This window comes from Corvus brachyrhynchos, unplaced genomic scaffold (assembly GCF_000691975.1).
Source record: "Corvus brachyrhynchos isolate BGI_N302 unplaced genomic scaffold, ASM69197v1 scaffold126, whole genome shotgun sequence".
In the NCBI taxonomy this organism is placed as follows: domain Eukaryota; kingdom Metazoa; phylum Chordata; class Aves; order Passeriformes; family Corvidae; genus Corvus; species Corvus brachyrhynchos.
In genome coordinates, this window is record NW_008239283.1 from 15,141 (window position 1) to 30,665 (window position 15,525).

General features: G+C 41.9%; 1 long non-coding RNA gene across 1 annotated transcript in view; it reads left to right on the forward strand.

The window, feature by feature from the left end:
- Positions 1-2,552: 2,552 nt before the first annotated feature.
- LOC108448166 overlaps positions 2,553-15,525 on the forward strand; it is a 29,335-nt gene continuing 16,362 nt past the window's right edge. The window contains exons 1-4 of the long non-coding RNA XR_001863962.1: positions 2,553-2,682; positions 7,172-7,278; positions 13,433-13,604; positions 14,414-14,464. This is a non-coding gene — a long non-coding RNA (uncharacterized LOC108448166). The remainder of the gene's footprint in view (positions 2,683-7,171; positions 7,279-13,432; positions 13,605-14,413; positions 14,465-15,525) is intronic.

Sequence of the window (15,525 nt, forward strand, 5' to 3'; positions counted from 1 at the left end):
TCGAATGGAATGAAAATTTCCTAGTTAAAAATGTCTGCAGGATAGCTGCCACCAAATCCTCATGTTTTAGGGTTTGCTTCATCTTGTAGGAGATGTGCACGGTAGGACTTAGGACTTTGGGTTAGGAGCCTGGTCCACTCAATGTCCCCACTTGGAGCCCTGTGTCCCACTCAGGCACCCCAGAATAAAGACATGGAGCTGCTGGAGTGAATCCACAGGAGGCCATGGAACTGCTCTGAGGGCTGGAACTGCTCTGGAGCCAGGCTGGGAGAGCTGGGAATGTTCAGCTGGAGAGGAGAAGGATCCAGGGAGACCCTCAGAGTCCCTTGCAGGGCCTAAAGGGGCTCCAGGAGAGCTGGAGAGGGACTGGGGACAAGGCCTGGAGGGACAGGACACAGGGAATGGCTTCCCAGTGCCAGAGGGCAGGGCTGGATGGGAAATTGGGAAGGAATTCCTGGCTGGGAGGGTGGGGAGGGTCTGGGATAGAATTCCCAGAGCAGCTGTGGCTGGCCCCCGGTCCCCGGGAGGGGCCATCCATCCCAACCCAGTCTATGATTCCAGATTTATTTAACTTAATCTTGCCTTTATGTCTTGCTCCATGGGAATTTTGCTGGTTGACACGTAAGGTTTATTTATTATGAAATTATCGATCATTCATTTATTATGAAATAATCTTATCCTGCCAGGCTGGTACCACATGGAAGTGTCTGTGAAGCTGTGCCAGACTGAGGGATCAGCCTGGGCTGCAAAGATCCTTTGTCCCAAGCTCAGATGTGCTACTGCAGCTGCTCCACCTGCAGATGGACAACAGCTCCTTGTGCTATGGAAAATCTTGGATCCACTGCAGCATTTAGGAACTTGTTCAAAGGGAATCATGTGAAAACCTCATTTTGTATCCACATGCTGTGAAATTGCTTCATCCTCCTGGTGTGGGATTGCTCCGGCAATGGAACAGCATCCATTTCTTACTGGAAAATGGGACAAAAGAAGCTGTAGTCTCTCTTTCCGTGAGACATAAAATCCTGGAGGAGCCAGGTGTGTGTGGATGTCCCTTACACTCCTGCTCATCCCAGTAAATCTCTTCACACAATTAGTCATATGCTTAAATTTAATCACTTTTGCAGCTGGAGAATTGAAAGAGCTTCCTTGAAGGGGAAATAATTTTTTTTTTTCTGTGGCCAACTAGTTTCCCTGGATTTTGAGTTCTTTAAGGAGTGGAGGAGAAGGGGGTTGTGTTTGCATGGAGGCATCTGCAGAGACAATTACAATGAAAATAAACAAAAGGATCACATAAAAGCCAAGTTGGAGTGCTGAAGAGACTTAATAGGTATAAACTGGTAGCTATTAGCTTCTAATTACTCTCAGATAATTACTGAATAGAATAGTAAATGTTATTAGCTTACTTTAATATTCAGCATAAAACATTGCTTCCAACAATAATTTATTGTTTCTTCAGCTTTAATACAAACACATGTAAAACTGGGCTGCTTCATAAACATTTGTGATAAATGAAACTATTCTGAGGGTTTTGTAGAGACTTGTACACTGTAGGCCAATGGAATTATTAAGGTGATGGGAAAGACCCCCAAGATCACATTCCCTGCTTGTATTGGAGTTAAAATACTCATCCATTTAGTGTAGAAGCAGATTTGGGTACTAAAAGACAAATCAAAATCCCCACACCAAGAAGAAAAATAGGAGTTAGATGTGTAACTATGGTTCTGATTTCCAGAATTAGAGGCCTAATTTATATTCTAATAATATTGGAATTATCTTCATTATTCATTCATCATATTAGTACTTACATTCATCATCATCTTTGGAGAGTTTTTACATATCTTTGCCCTCTGCAACTGACTTGAGACCCCATTTTTTCCCTGAAGGAAAAGGGTTTAGGGTTTGATGTATTGAGTGTAAAATCCTGCTATAGTTTAGAGAATAATATCCAGAAAAATTTGTGAAGTCCCCACAGGAGAGTTCTGTTTATAAGAGCTGTTAGTTGTGAATTTACATTTTAATCCTTTGCCAAGGGTGTTTTGCTCTAGATTAAAGGATGTTTGATAAATAATTAAGGACTAAACTTTGAGAGGTTGGCACCTAATTTGTGTGGGGCAAGAGAGGCCCATCAGGCATCTTCACATGGTGATGCAGGGGTGTGTGTGTACCTGTGCATGGTCATTGCTACACCTCCAATCCCCAAATTCTAATTGATATCCATGCTGGAGGATGGAAAAGGGGAGAGAGAGGAAAAGGGGCTCTGAGCTCAATGCCAGCTCTCCCAAAGACGTCTCTTTCTGCCTCTCACCTGCGTTCATCTGCTTTTCTTTGATTTGGTCTGACAGTGGGAACGGGAAACTTTCTGCTTTTCTGTTTGCAGTAATGGAGCTCTCCTGACATGGATAATTAGTGACTTTTTATTTTTTTGGAAATTGCTGGGGTGCCTCACTCGGCACCGCTGCATCACCCGTGGGTAATCTGGGAAGGGAATCAACTCAATCTCATATTTCTTTCCTTCATTTATTTATTTTTCTGTAATTCCAGCTTGCTCAGGAAGTGTGTGTCAAGCAGGAGTCAGAACATGAGGGCAATCATGATGGGATTGGGATCTGCCATTGCCTCAGAGCCCAAGTGGCTCTTATTCCTTTGAACATCCTGAGAATTATCACGGGATACAGTTTTTTTGTAAGTGTTGTTTGTCACCAAAAACCTCCAAAAAAACCCCCCCAATTTTGAAAGGTTCTTGTGTCAGACAGATTCTGGCCTCTGAAGTTGTTTCAAAAGTGGGCAGATCGAAAATCTACATTTAAATTTCATATATTGTATATTCATAACCCAATCGTTCCTTCAGCGCTGGGTAAATGCAACATTTCAGTGCTCCACCATTTTTAAACTTCATTGCTGCAGATAATCACCCCAAAACATAATAACAACATCATCCAAGTACAAGAAAATATGTTTGAAATGTCCTGGTTTTTTTATTGTGCCATAAGATAGCGCTTCCAAAATCCCAAACTGAATTGCTTTTCAGCAGATAAGCATCAAAAACTACATTTCCTGCTTTCGGGGAAGGTGCAATAAGGTGCTCTATCAGTGTAATAGTTCCCAATGATATGCTCTAGTAGTATTTTGATGAATTACATGATTACAGCTAAAATGAACACTTTCATCATGCCTGAATTAATAATGGTGGTATGATTTGGCAAGTACTCCTGCGGTGTTCTTTAACTCACCACTTCAGAAGACGAGAGTTTGCGAGCCCATCCTTTGTCTCGGGGAAACACAGGGATCCTTCACTGCTAAAAACACAGGGAGCAGGAGAAATGTGACAGCTTTAAAAGGGAAGAGGAAACTGATGCTCTCTTACCTTGCCAAGCTCATCGTGACTCAATTGCTTTATTTTTCACTGCCTTATTCCGGTGTCTGAGGCACCTTTGACTGTGTCAAAACAGGAAAAAAATCAGTATTTTTTTGTGTGTGAGAACAGGTTTGTGAATTTTATTTGCAAATGTTTGTTGTAGGAAGGTGGGGGTTGGACTCTTTTCCCAGGCAGCCAGTGACAGGAAAAGAGGAATTGTCCCCTCAAGCTGCATAAGGGGGGGTTCAGGTTGGACACCAGGAGGAATTTCTCCAAGGAAAGGGTGCTCAGGCTTTGGAAGGAGCTGCCCAGGGAGGTTTGGAGTCCCGAGCCCTGGAGGTGTCCAAGGAATTCCTGGATGTGGCACTCAGAGCTCTGGGCTGGGGACAAGGTAGGGACTGCTCACAGCTCGGACTCCATGGTCCTGGAGGGCTTTTCCAACCCAAATGATTCCACGATTCTATAAAATGCTTTGTTTCCAAATGACTTTAAAGCCTCATAAGAACATAGTTTTCTCTTAAATCACTGGGTTTACTGTAGAACCTGGATGATCAGGATGTTCCTTTCTGTGGGTTCCATGTCAGACAACATTTGATTGAACCCTCACCAGGCCTTGAGTGAAGCCATGGATTGGTGAGACCATTCCAGGGCTCCTTGGAGGATCCAGCCATGTCCATGAAAACTTCCCACACCGAGGATTCCGTAATTTTGTGCAGATGTGCACAGCATTGAGAAAAACCTGTACTGCTGAAGCTATTACAGCATCATTTGTCTGACAATAAATGAAGGCTCTCAGTCTTTACAGCTGTCATCTAATCCCTTTAATGAGCATTAATTTTACTGGAAATAATAAGAATAATAACCAGCCTGCTGCAGATAAGGAATGTAAACTTTTGCAGGCTATTGTGAGAAACGGCGAGGCACAGCACCAACATCTGGGCAGGTGTGTCTGTAATCGTGACCCACCTGATGCTTATTCCGTGCTCACCAGCCTTTGCTGGCACCTGTGATGTTACAGCCTCGTGCTGGGGCACTGAACTGGAGGACAGGACTGGCTGGGGCAAGAGCTTCCTTTCTCTTTTCCTGAGTGCTTTCTGTCCGTGGAATTTTTGCTCTTGGTTAATTATGATCCTCTAGGCCTGTACCAAATAGTAATTTTATGCCGTGAAATAGCTCAGGGGTGCTGATGCAGGAAGCCAAGGGAAAACATAAGCACGGTGTTTGTGAACCTAAGCTATAGGAAAAGTAATATTTGGAGCAAATGATGTTATCAGACCATCTTGTGGGGAGACTTAAGACATCATGGAATGGTTTGGGTTGGAAGGGACCTTCAAACTCATCCAGTCCCACCCCGTGTCATGGGCTGGGACACCTGCCACTATTCCAGGCTGCTCCAAGCCCCGTCCCACCTGGCCTTGGACACTGCCAGGGATCCAGGAGCAGCCACAGCTTCTCTGGGCACCCTGTGCCAGGGCCTGCCCACCCTCACAGGGAAGGATTTCTTCCCAGTATCCAAGTAGGTCACCTCAAATGAGAGCAGAGGAAGGGGAACTCAAGAGAACTTTTTCTGTCTCTCCACTAGAGCTGTTAAAAATCTCAGTACCAGGGGCTTCTGCCCCTTCTCCTGGGGTAGGTAGGTAGGTAAAATATCATGCAAACTGTACAGTCACATTTGTGTCCACACAAAAGAAGTGACTTAACTGCTTTTTTTAAAGGTTTTGGTGCACAATATATTATTTTTTTGGCACTCAAACAGTGTAAAATCTGTTAATAGCCTGTGTGTAGAGACAGAGCCCCTGTTTAGCTCCTGTTATAAGGAAAGAAATTGTAATTCTTAATTGAATTCTCCTATGGAACTACCAGCAATATAAATTACAATGTCACTGGAATAAGAGGGGGGAAAGCCCTTTTTACAAGCCTCAAGATGATAATTTATAAATAAAGTAAAACCAAGAAGCCTTAACGAAACGTCCCTACGGACTCTGACATTAATAGCCTTTACTTTTAATCTGATACAATAAATCTTGCAGCCATGTATCCAGAACAGAAATAACAGAAACCAGGCCAAGCTGGAGGAGATGTGGGGGAGTTGAAGAGAAACATTCTCTTTCTTTAATTAAAAATACATGGTGATTTTCTGGTATTCCAGAGTCAAAAAGTCATTGCTGCCAATCACTTTGCTCCAAAGAGAGGATTTTTGGTTGGACTCTCTGCCTAAAATCTTCCAGATCCACATGTGCTTTGCAATTTTCAATATTCATTTTGGGAGATTGTGTTCTGGCCCCACTGCCATCATTGCATGAGAATCTCAGATTTTCAGCTGCCTCGTGAGGTGCTGTGGTTTAAAAGGAAATCTGAACGTTCAATATTAATTAACTTTATAATATTATGAATTTTTGAGAGGGTTTTTTTTTTTTTTTACTGGAGCAAGGATATTTCAGAAATTTGTCTAGAGAGAGGATGCAGTAAATGGTAACCAAGAGGAGAGTGCAAAGTGTGGTGCCCTGTGACATCTCTCCCAAAGAAGGAAGCAACTTTACCCATTCCATATGTCACACACCAATGATGGGAACCAGGGATTTTCATGGCCTCTGAGTATTGCCAGCACTCTACATTCAAAGATATTTATTTAGAAATGAAAAGAATAATGGAAAAAATCTTAAAATTGTGACAAAAATCAGCACATATTTGCCTCTTTGTCTACTTTGAGGATGTCACTGAGAGTATTGAGATCAGGACTGATTTGCTCCATAGAGATCACATTTATTTTTTCAGAGACCAGTAGCATTTTGTCCAATCTGGGTTTTTTTCAAGTCTTAACTTTATTAAAGAGAAGTTCTACCTTCTTTCTTTTCTTCTTGATTTTAAATGGTATGAATCAGCACAGAATATGTACAGATCTCCAGTGTAAATGGCATGAAAAAGCACAGAGTACGTACAGACTTCCAGTGTTTCCAGTCATGCCAAGGCTTTTTTGTGGATAATTTTTAATAACAGTAACAGAAAAGTGGCAGTCTCAAGTCTGCTCCTAAACCAGAGCAAACTGAGAAACCCACAAAATAAGCAGCTGCCATGACTTGTGCTTTCTGGAATGTAAAAACATTGGACAAAAACCATATTAACTGAAGAAAAAGTATTTTAAAAAGTTAGAAATTCCCTGTTTTCCCAGCACTGCCAGGAGCAAGCATCACCCCACTGTCATGCACTGGGCTGTAATTGCCCATGGAGCTCAGAAATCATCCCAGTCCTTAAATCGTGGCTGTGAGCAAGACCCATCAGCCTGCAGTGTTCCTAAACACTCTCATTTTTAGGCCAGGCAGATGCAGCTCATCCCAAATATTTCTCTGGACAACTCATGGCCACCTTGTTTGAAATCTGGACGTTTCCCGTGTGCTGCATCTGATGGTGATTTTTTTGTTTTAAAAAGCAACACAGGCAATAATCTGAAGCTCACTTATGAGGCCTGCATAAAATGCTGTCTAACAACCAAGTACAGTAAATTAAACATGATCCTCATTACATAAATACAATTATATTTATCAGCCTTTTATAACCACACAAAGCATTTACCAGTAAGAGTTATTTTGGAGTAGATAATTCCCAATTAACTTTTACTACTTTATTTTTGCTAATTTAGTTAGAGTTAATTTTTCAAATAAAATAATAAAAAAAAAAGCTGTATCAAATGGCATCTCTAACTATTACACTGGAGATGAGATATAATTAAAATGTTATGTATATGGAATTGCAGCTGATGGGAACCTCAGCTTAAACTCTTATTTTTGTCTTTATTTGATTGTTGCCTGCTCTGCACAGAGAACATGATTGAATTGCAAGATGGCCGTGTGCCCACAGTGCCAGGATTTGGAGAGGGAAAGGAAGAGCTTGGACAGAAAATGACCTGGAAAATCAAACAGGTCGAGGTATGACCTTAAATGTGCTGAGAAATCCTGTGAAAGCCCTTCTCTGATATTGCCATTTTTTTTCTGCAGTGCTAGTCGTGTCTGTGGGGTTGGGAATCTTGGAATTTCATGGTGGGAATGGCAGTGGTGAAGGTGCCTTTCTGCTCTGTGGGATTGATGGAGCTCACGCATGAATTATTCACCTGTTAATGAATTTATTCACCTGTTGATCACCCTTGTGATTCCACTGCCCGGTTTGTCCCCAAACTGAGCATCACCCAAAGCTTTGGATGTTGGCTCTATACCATGGACTGACCTCAGTCCAACCCAGTGAAGGCTCTGTCTAAAATTGCCACCAAAACCCAAAGTCCAACAAGCTGCATCACTTGGGTGAGGTGTCCTTTCCAGTTTTTCATGCCCTTTTCAGTTCCTTGTCTTCCCGAGGATAGTGGTGAGTGACTCATGGGATGAGGAATACACAGGGAATCCATTGGCACTGTAATTTTGTGCTTTTTAAAGAAACCCCTCAAGGCAAAAAGGAGGACAAATCTGAGAAGCCTTCCTACCTACATTTTACTTCTCTGGTTTTCACTTTATCTTGAAACATGAGGTTTAAAACCAGCTGGAATTGAGGCTGTTGGATTTATCCATTGGAATCCTGCTGGAGACATGCTCTGTGTTCATTTCCCTATCCCTAAACCAGGAATAGTCCGAGTGTCCTCCCAAAGAATCCCCCTCTGTCAGGGTTAAACCTGCTGACGGCCGTGTGCCGCTGGTGTGGCCGCACAAGTTCTAGCTGAGGACTCAGCTCGGGCTCCAGGGGATCTCCACACTGTGGAATATCAGGAAAATGTGTGATTTTCACAGGGAGAGGTGCGCTGGGAACACATGGGGTGTCGTTAAACCAAACCTCTCTTGATTTCATCTGTCACCGCTAATTAAAACACAAACGCAAGGTCGCTAATTGTGTTCAGGACAATGTGGCTGGAAAAGAAAGGAAATGTGAACTGGGAGCATCCTGCAGCGCTCAGAGCCAGGAATTTATGTATTCCAGGCTGGAAGGGGGGCTTGGCTGGCGGGAAATATCAGCTCTTTCTGAGGGCGAGGGCAGTCACAGCCCCACTGTTCATTACTTTGGATGTGTCACATTTGCCAGTGTGACAAGATGTATTACGGACGAGGAGTTTTACAGATGGAGAGGAATATCCATGGAAGTTGTTTGTTTGATTTTTTTCAATATTTTTATTTTTTCCTTTTCTGCACTACCCTGTCCAACCTTGGGATAATGGAATTATTTTATGCCTTTTGCACTATCATCAGGCTTTGGATGGCTGCACAAGGGCCACTGGCAACAGAATAAGATGGCTGTAAAAAAATGCAAAAAATTGGGGTAGGAAAAAAAAAAAAAAGGTACATCCAATAACTCGCCCTTAAATTTAAAAGGAACTAAATGAGGAACTTCTGGACAATTTATCTTGCTGTTTACAGATAACAAGTCACTTTGTTTTTATGTGCTCAGTCTAGTATTCCATAATTTATTTGAAAGAAGATGAGAAATAATGTAGATAAATGATGAAGTGTCAGGGTCTGACGCTCTTAAATGAAGCTATTATGGTCAAAGAGAAAACGTAAAACCTGCGGCTCATTATGAGAGCGTTCTACTTGTCAGTTAAGTGAAAAGGCCTGGAATGATTTCCAGTTTATTTGTCATTGCAGTTATTAAAGCTGTCTTTTTGGTGCCATGAAAATGAATTGAAGACTTTATTCGAAGTAAATTTGTACTAAAGCTTTCAGATGTATCTTATGTGAGTTCAGTGAGGCAAGAAAACAGCTTAAAAGCTGAAATATTACAAGAAGGCAACTACTGAAGTCCTGAAATGCACAAGAATATAAAGTCTGAGGAAGTTACACAAATAAGTGAAGTATCTTATCTCTTGGGAAATAAAGCTTAGTTTGACTATATTGTACACTTAGACAAAGAAATCAGCCCTTGTTAGTGGCAGCAAAATATTGTCTTTCACAGCCTTGTGCCTGGTGCTTACTTTTATATCAGGCTATTAATTTTGGGACCAGTTTATCAGAGAAGTGGGGATTCTCTGTTCCAGAGTACCTTCAGAAATGCAGCCTCTGAGTCAAAGAGGAGATGTGGCATCCATGGCAAGATGAGGCTTTTTATTGCCATCCTTTATGGAGAGACTCAATGATCTCAAAGGTCTTTTCAAACCCTGATGATGCTCTGGTCCCAGTGTGGTTCAAGAGCAGGCCAAAATATGGGAGATAACGGGACTGGGGAGACCCACCCAGGAGATCCCTCTCCTTAATTGAACAACCAAAGTATCACATCTGACTGTGTGGGATGGGAGATACTATTGGCATTTTTATTCCTCTGGAAACTGGCTTAAAATACTTGAACCTTGTGCAGCTGGGGGGTCACAGTGAAATGTTAGACTGAAATCCAGCCAGCCCTGCCACTGAGGCGGTCATTGACACTCCTTTTATTGCCATCCCCTCTTAAGATCGTTCCTACTGAACTGTAAATCCCCAATTTAGGTAGAGACGATTGATAAGTTTATTTTATTCCTTTCTGTTCCTCTGGATTTCCTTTCCAGCAGTCATGTTCCCCACTACCACTTCATATTTGCCAAGACAAATTAGTGCAGTTCTACTGGGCTTGGACTGTCCAAAAGGAAATTAAGAGTCTTTTTTTATTTGAAATTGAAAGCTGTAGGAGCACTAAACCGAATGCTTAACTCCAAGCTCCAGCAGTCTTAGAGCAGTATAGCTGACACTTTATTGCAGATATTACAAATGTTATGACATGTCTTCAGGGTCAAGTTAAAAACAAAAAGGGTTCCACATTCTCATCAGAAGTAATCTGTCAGTTTTGTCATCAGATATTATAGCAGCCCTCAGTAGCAGTGTCACAGTCAAGGGTTTATCAGGCTCGGTGGTAGATGTATACATACTCTGATTTCCAGGGGTTTATATCTGCAATAAAAATTCCCTCCAGGCTAAAACTTGGCATTCATAGCCCAAAGGGATTTTTTTAATTAAAAAAAAAGTATCGGTGAAGGTTTTTCTTGAATGATAAGAGCGCACAAAACCCAAATCTATTCTGCATTTTAAAAATACTTTAAATCTTTTAAACTGGCAGACTTCAAATATTTAAGCAGCCAACTCTACATAAGAGACCATTAAAAAGGACATCCCAGGAAGGGGATAGGTGGTGGAGCAGACAAGTGCTTTGTGCTCATCACGAGTTTAAGTGGTGAGCATTTGATGAGATGTATAATTAGCCACACATTTCTAAAGCTCTTGGTGTCTCTCTCCATTGAAACTGTGCATGAGGGAATTAGGATGTCTGATGCACAAACATAAATCACTTCTTGCTCGCCACCCCCTGACACGGTCCTGCAGGACGGGGCTGATACGGCGTAAGCTGCTCGGATCAAGGCAGCCCCTCTGACATCCATGGCACAGCTGCTCCCTGGGGAGACACAGGACTTCATTTCCTGCAGCTTTTCTCCCGTTTCCTTTATGGAAGCGACCAAAAGATTCCAGGCATGGCAGGGATCTTTAGAGGGAAAATAAGGCAAACAGAAACGCCCATGCAAATTTTGGTTGAGACCATTGACCCTGAACGCTCGTTTATCGCTCAGTGATGTTGTGGGGTTTCTCTTTGAAAAATTAGGAGCCACACATTTGATGCACAGATATTTGCGCAAAAACCTGATGAAATATCATCTCTTATCACTTTAAAAAGTCCATCTTTACTCAGGGAGTGGTGAGGCCCTGGCACAAGTTCCCTGGAAGTATCCAGGGCCAGGTTAGACAGGGGTTGGAGCAACCTGGGATATTAGAAGGTGTCCCTGCCCATGGCAGAGCGTGGAATGGGATGGTCTTTAACCTTCAACCCAACCCTTTCTGGGATTCCATGATTTTAACCTGCACTTGGATCCCAAGCCCAAACTTTATGTGCAAATGCTTTGTGTAACAGAATGTTAAATACTGCAGGTCCCACCTGGTTTTATTTCTAACCTGTGGCTCAGGGACAGGGATAACAAACAGGGTGTGTTAAAGGGTCACCAGGGTTCTCCATAAAATCCCAGTAAAGCAGCAGAGAACAAGCACTGCTGTGTAACAGGAAAGGGGGGAACATGGCTGTGGGGCATGTTTTCTGCCTTTATATTGTAATTCATTTGACTTCCTAGGGGGAAAATAAAGGAATGTGAGGAAAGAAAACCAGCCCTGAGGGGGTTCACTGCCATGTCCAGGGGAAAATTGTCCTTAAAGAAACCTGCACGTGCTCCTTTAGTGCTCTCATGGAGGCAGAGATAAGATTTTCCATTGGAAAATTGGATGGACTTCAAAGATGCTTCCTATTCTCCCTATCTGAATTCTCCATGTGGAAATTCAGGTTGAGTTGGCACTGCCCCTTTGCCACCAGGAGCTGCTTCTGAGAGTCACCAAGAGACTGCCAGGAAATGAGATTGGTGCCCAGGATATTCTCATTTGGGGGTGGTTTGTTGCATATTTTTATTATTTTCTTTATGTCTGATGGTCGTCAACCTCCTCCACAAATTTGATGTATTCCAGGAGCCTTTGTGGGCACTGGATGTGGGTGAGCACAATTTCTTATATTTTCATTGAGCACTGTCACCTATTTCTTACCTGCCCTGTGGCACAAATTCCCCTAATTTTGGGTGACAGCTGCCTACTTCCTGCTATAAGATCCCTGGAAGCACCTAATACTCCCTAAATCTTCCTGAGAAGTTTTGTGTATCAATCAGACCAGGACTGATAATGACAGGTTTGATGCCCTGTATTGGGCCATGAGACTGATGAGATGGAAGAAAGAAGAATTGTCTCAGGGGAAGCAAATGGTTTCAGTAAAGGGCCATAAATGCAAATCTAAGTACTCTTTTTACTAATGCTGCTCTATTATTACAGCTTAAAGGAAGTTCATTCAGTTAATAATTAAGCTCTTCAAGTTACTCTTAGCATGAATTTTGGTGTCAGGAATGGCCTGGAATTTGCTTTGTGATGTGGCCACGAGTGAGAAGTGACAACAGCATAAAAAAGGTGAAACTTCTGTGAAAATCACACACCAAAAAATGCCAAAATAATATACCAAAAATTACCAAAATCACACACCAAAAACCACCAGAATCCTGTGTTTTGGGAAGTTTCAGCAAGTCCGGTGTGCTGATTAAAGACAGAGAGAAGGAACAAAATCCACGTTAGATCCGGTGCCAAACAGCCACCACCGTTACCCTTTGCTTTAACAGGACAGCATAGAGGTGATAATTATATTTCAGAGAAATTCCCTGCCTGCAAAACTCCTCCTGGCTCCAGGTGATCTTTGGCAGGCTCTCCAATTCCACAAATTCCTTGTGCTGCAACGAGAATTAAAACCCCTGTTTCCAGGTCCTCCTTGCCCAGTGGGTGCCATGGGTGGGATGTTCTGGATCAGCATCCTGGACAGCGCCAGGATCCAGCTGGGGCACTGCCTCCCTCTGCAACTGGGTTTTCCTGTGCTCTGGGCAAAGTTTGTCCCCTTCCTGTTGCTTTTTCCAAACCATAGTGGTGATGGTTATCCCACTGGGAATATCAGGATCATAACCCACAGAGGTATCAATAAAGTGCTTTGGATTTTCTGCTACAGAAATGCAAAATTTTGTTGATGATATATTTTTTCCTCAGATTTTCTTTTCTATTTAACAATTTAAATGATTAGGAATGACTTGGTGCTGTGCCCTGTTCTATCCATGCTCCTGTTTCCTCCTCCTGTGTTATCTGGGTGTTGTGGTTCTCAACTTTATCCAGTTTTCTCTTTAATCCCTGATTTAACTTGGCTCAAAACCTCTTTGTGTGTTTATGCCATGTGACTCACAGCAATTCTGTCTCACATCTCTGTGTAGAGGTAAACAGTTGTGTCTTCAGAGTGCAGAAAGAAGAAGATATTAATTTATGTTATTAATTGAAATGTATTAATTTCTGAGGCTGATTGATTTCTGCCCACCTGAGTGAATATTTTGGACCATAAACATAATGCTATTGTTGACGAAAAATATTCACATACTCTATAATTCACAGTAATTAATAAATTATCATATATTTTTATTATTGCTATAAATATAAGATCTAAAAGATTAATAAAATTTGTGTTTTCCAGGATTTTTTGCTGGATGGGGCTATGAAAACCTGGTTTTGGGGAGCTGAGCACCCACCCTCGCTGCTGTGCTCTCTGACTGATCCGCGGAATGGGAAGATTTTGGTTGAGTTCTCGTGAGCTGTGAGACCATGAGCAGTCTGACTGCACAAAATTAACAACCCACATGCTCAGGGTCAGGATCAAGGAGAGCTTTTTATTTTATTCCATGATGTCATCAGAGAAGGGACATAACAAGTTGTTATTTTTTTAGCCCACCTAGGTGAATAAAAGCAGAATAAAATCAGAGTTGTTGTACAAGAGGAAAATGATCCAATAGTTCAGAGTAAAAGAATAAAAATATGGGTAGAATAATAGAATATCCTGAATTGGAAGAGACTCTTAAGAATCATGGATGTCCAGCTCCTGGCCCTGCACAAGGCAGCCCCAAGAATTCCACCAACAATAAGTTCTAATAATTCTAATAACTTGTGACAGCATAATTTTGAGAGTTTTCCTACCAAAATACTTGAGGGGAAAAATATTCTGGATCTTACTGTCTAATAGATGTTCCTTAGTGTTGGCTTGCTTTGGGGACTTTGAACACCATGGGGTGGCTTTTTGGGAAGGGTGAGGAAGCTGCTCCTTCCCAGGGTAATCTCCTCTGTCTGGTCTTTCTCAGACACCCCCTCTGGTCCAGCCTTTCTCACCAATTCCATTGCCCGTGTGCACAGGCATCGTTCAAAATAGAAGACAAAGTGCTATTTAAGAATTTCTTACCTTTGAAAGCTTGAAACTTCTTTCTCTACAGCCTTTCTTAGCATTGAAAAAATAATTAGTGACATGGGCAGCATGCTCTTATATGTGTCCCTGTGAAGTATTTTTAGGATGTAAAATACAATAATTTTTCAAAAGTTTAGAAAGCCCTAACACAAAATTTGAAGGTAATTTTCCAGGCAAAATTTCAAGACAGAATGCATCTAAAATTTCATTTTTTTCTGACAGCATTTCCATGGAGAAGGGGATTTGTATCATGGAGATAACATTGTGAAACAGGTAAATGATCTCGTTAGTGATTTCATGTAAAAATTATTTGTTATTTCAGTGCACTGAGTGGAGCCCCAGTGGCGCTGGCTGCCCTAAAAAATGCCAAATGAATGGGGTGAACACCAGTAAAAACCAGTTCCAGAGGCGCCCATCTCACAACGACAGGAAGGAGTGAACTATAAAAATCTGTGACATTTGACTGTTGCTGATTTATCTCCAATTCAGGCTGCTTAACTTAACTTAACTTAACCACAGCCAGAGTATTTGCTCAAGCCCTGAGCTGACAAGAACAGAGCACCGGCCATTATTCCTGCCGGAGAGTCGGGGGGTTGAGCCATCCATCCTGCAATTCCTTGAATTCCCAAAGCTTTTCACGCGGCTTCCTCAAGGACAGCGCTCATGTCTCAGGCGCTGCGGTGACAGATGGGATACAACGTGTCATGTGATGGATAACGCCGGAGCCACAGCACTTAATCCTTCTAATACTAATAGCAGCATTATCATAGAGATTTATGAGAATGTCAGTTCCAAGTTCCCAGTTCCATTCATGGGTTTTTAAAACTTCAGCTGCAAAAAACATGCATCCATCCCATTAATTCTAATTATCATGGTTCATCTTCTCAGCAGTTTTGTACTCCGGAACCTTTCAGTGCAAATTAACGTACCAAAAAAGTGTATTAATTAATATTTGTAGCTTTTAATTTCTGCAAGAGTGTTGTCTGGAAGCAGCTGGCAGTACAGGGCTGCTGCTATTGAATCTTTGCCAAACAAGTGCAGATGTAATTTTGTTATCTCTTGCTTAGTCATTTACGCAAATTAATTTGAACAATTAGCCTTTTACTGGTCCTTCATGAATCATGCAAAAGGGATCTGCCAAAAAATTGCTACTTGACAGAAAAGAATTGGTTAACGTTGTACGTTTTCCAAAAAGGTATTAGTGTGTTTGGGATAAAGGAGAACTTCAGGAACAATCTTAGTGATTTTATTTTTCTTTTGTATGCCTTATCTATTCCACTTTACACTGTTGATTATTGCTGGGGAACAAAAATTCTGAAAGAAGAGTAAGCAGC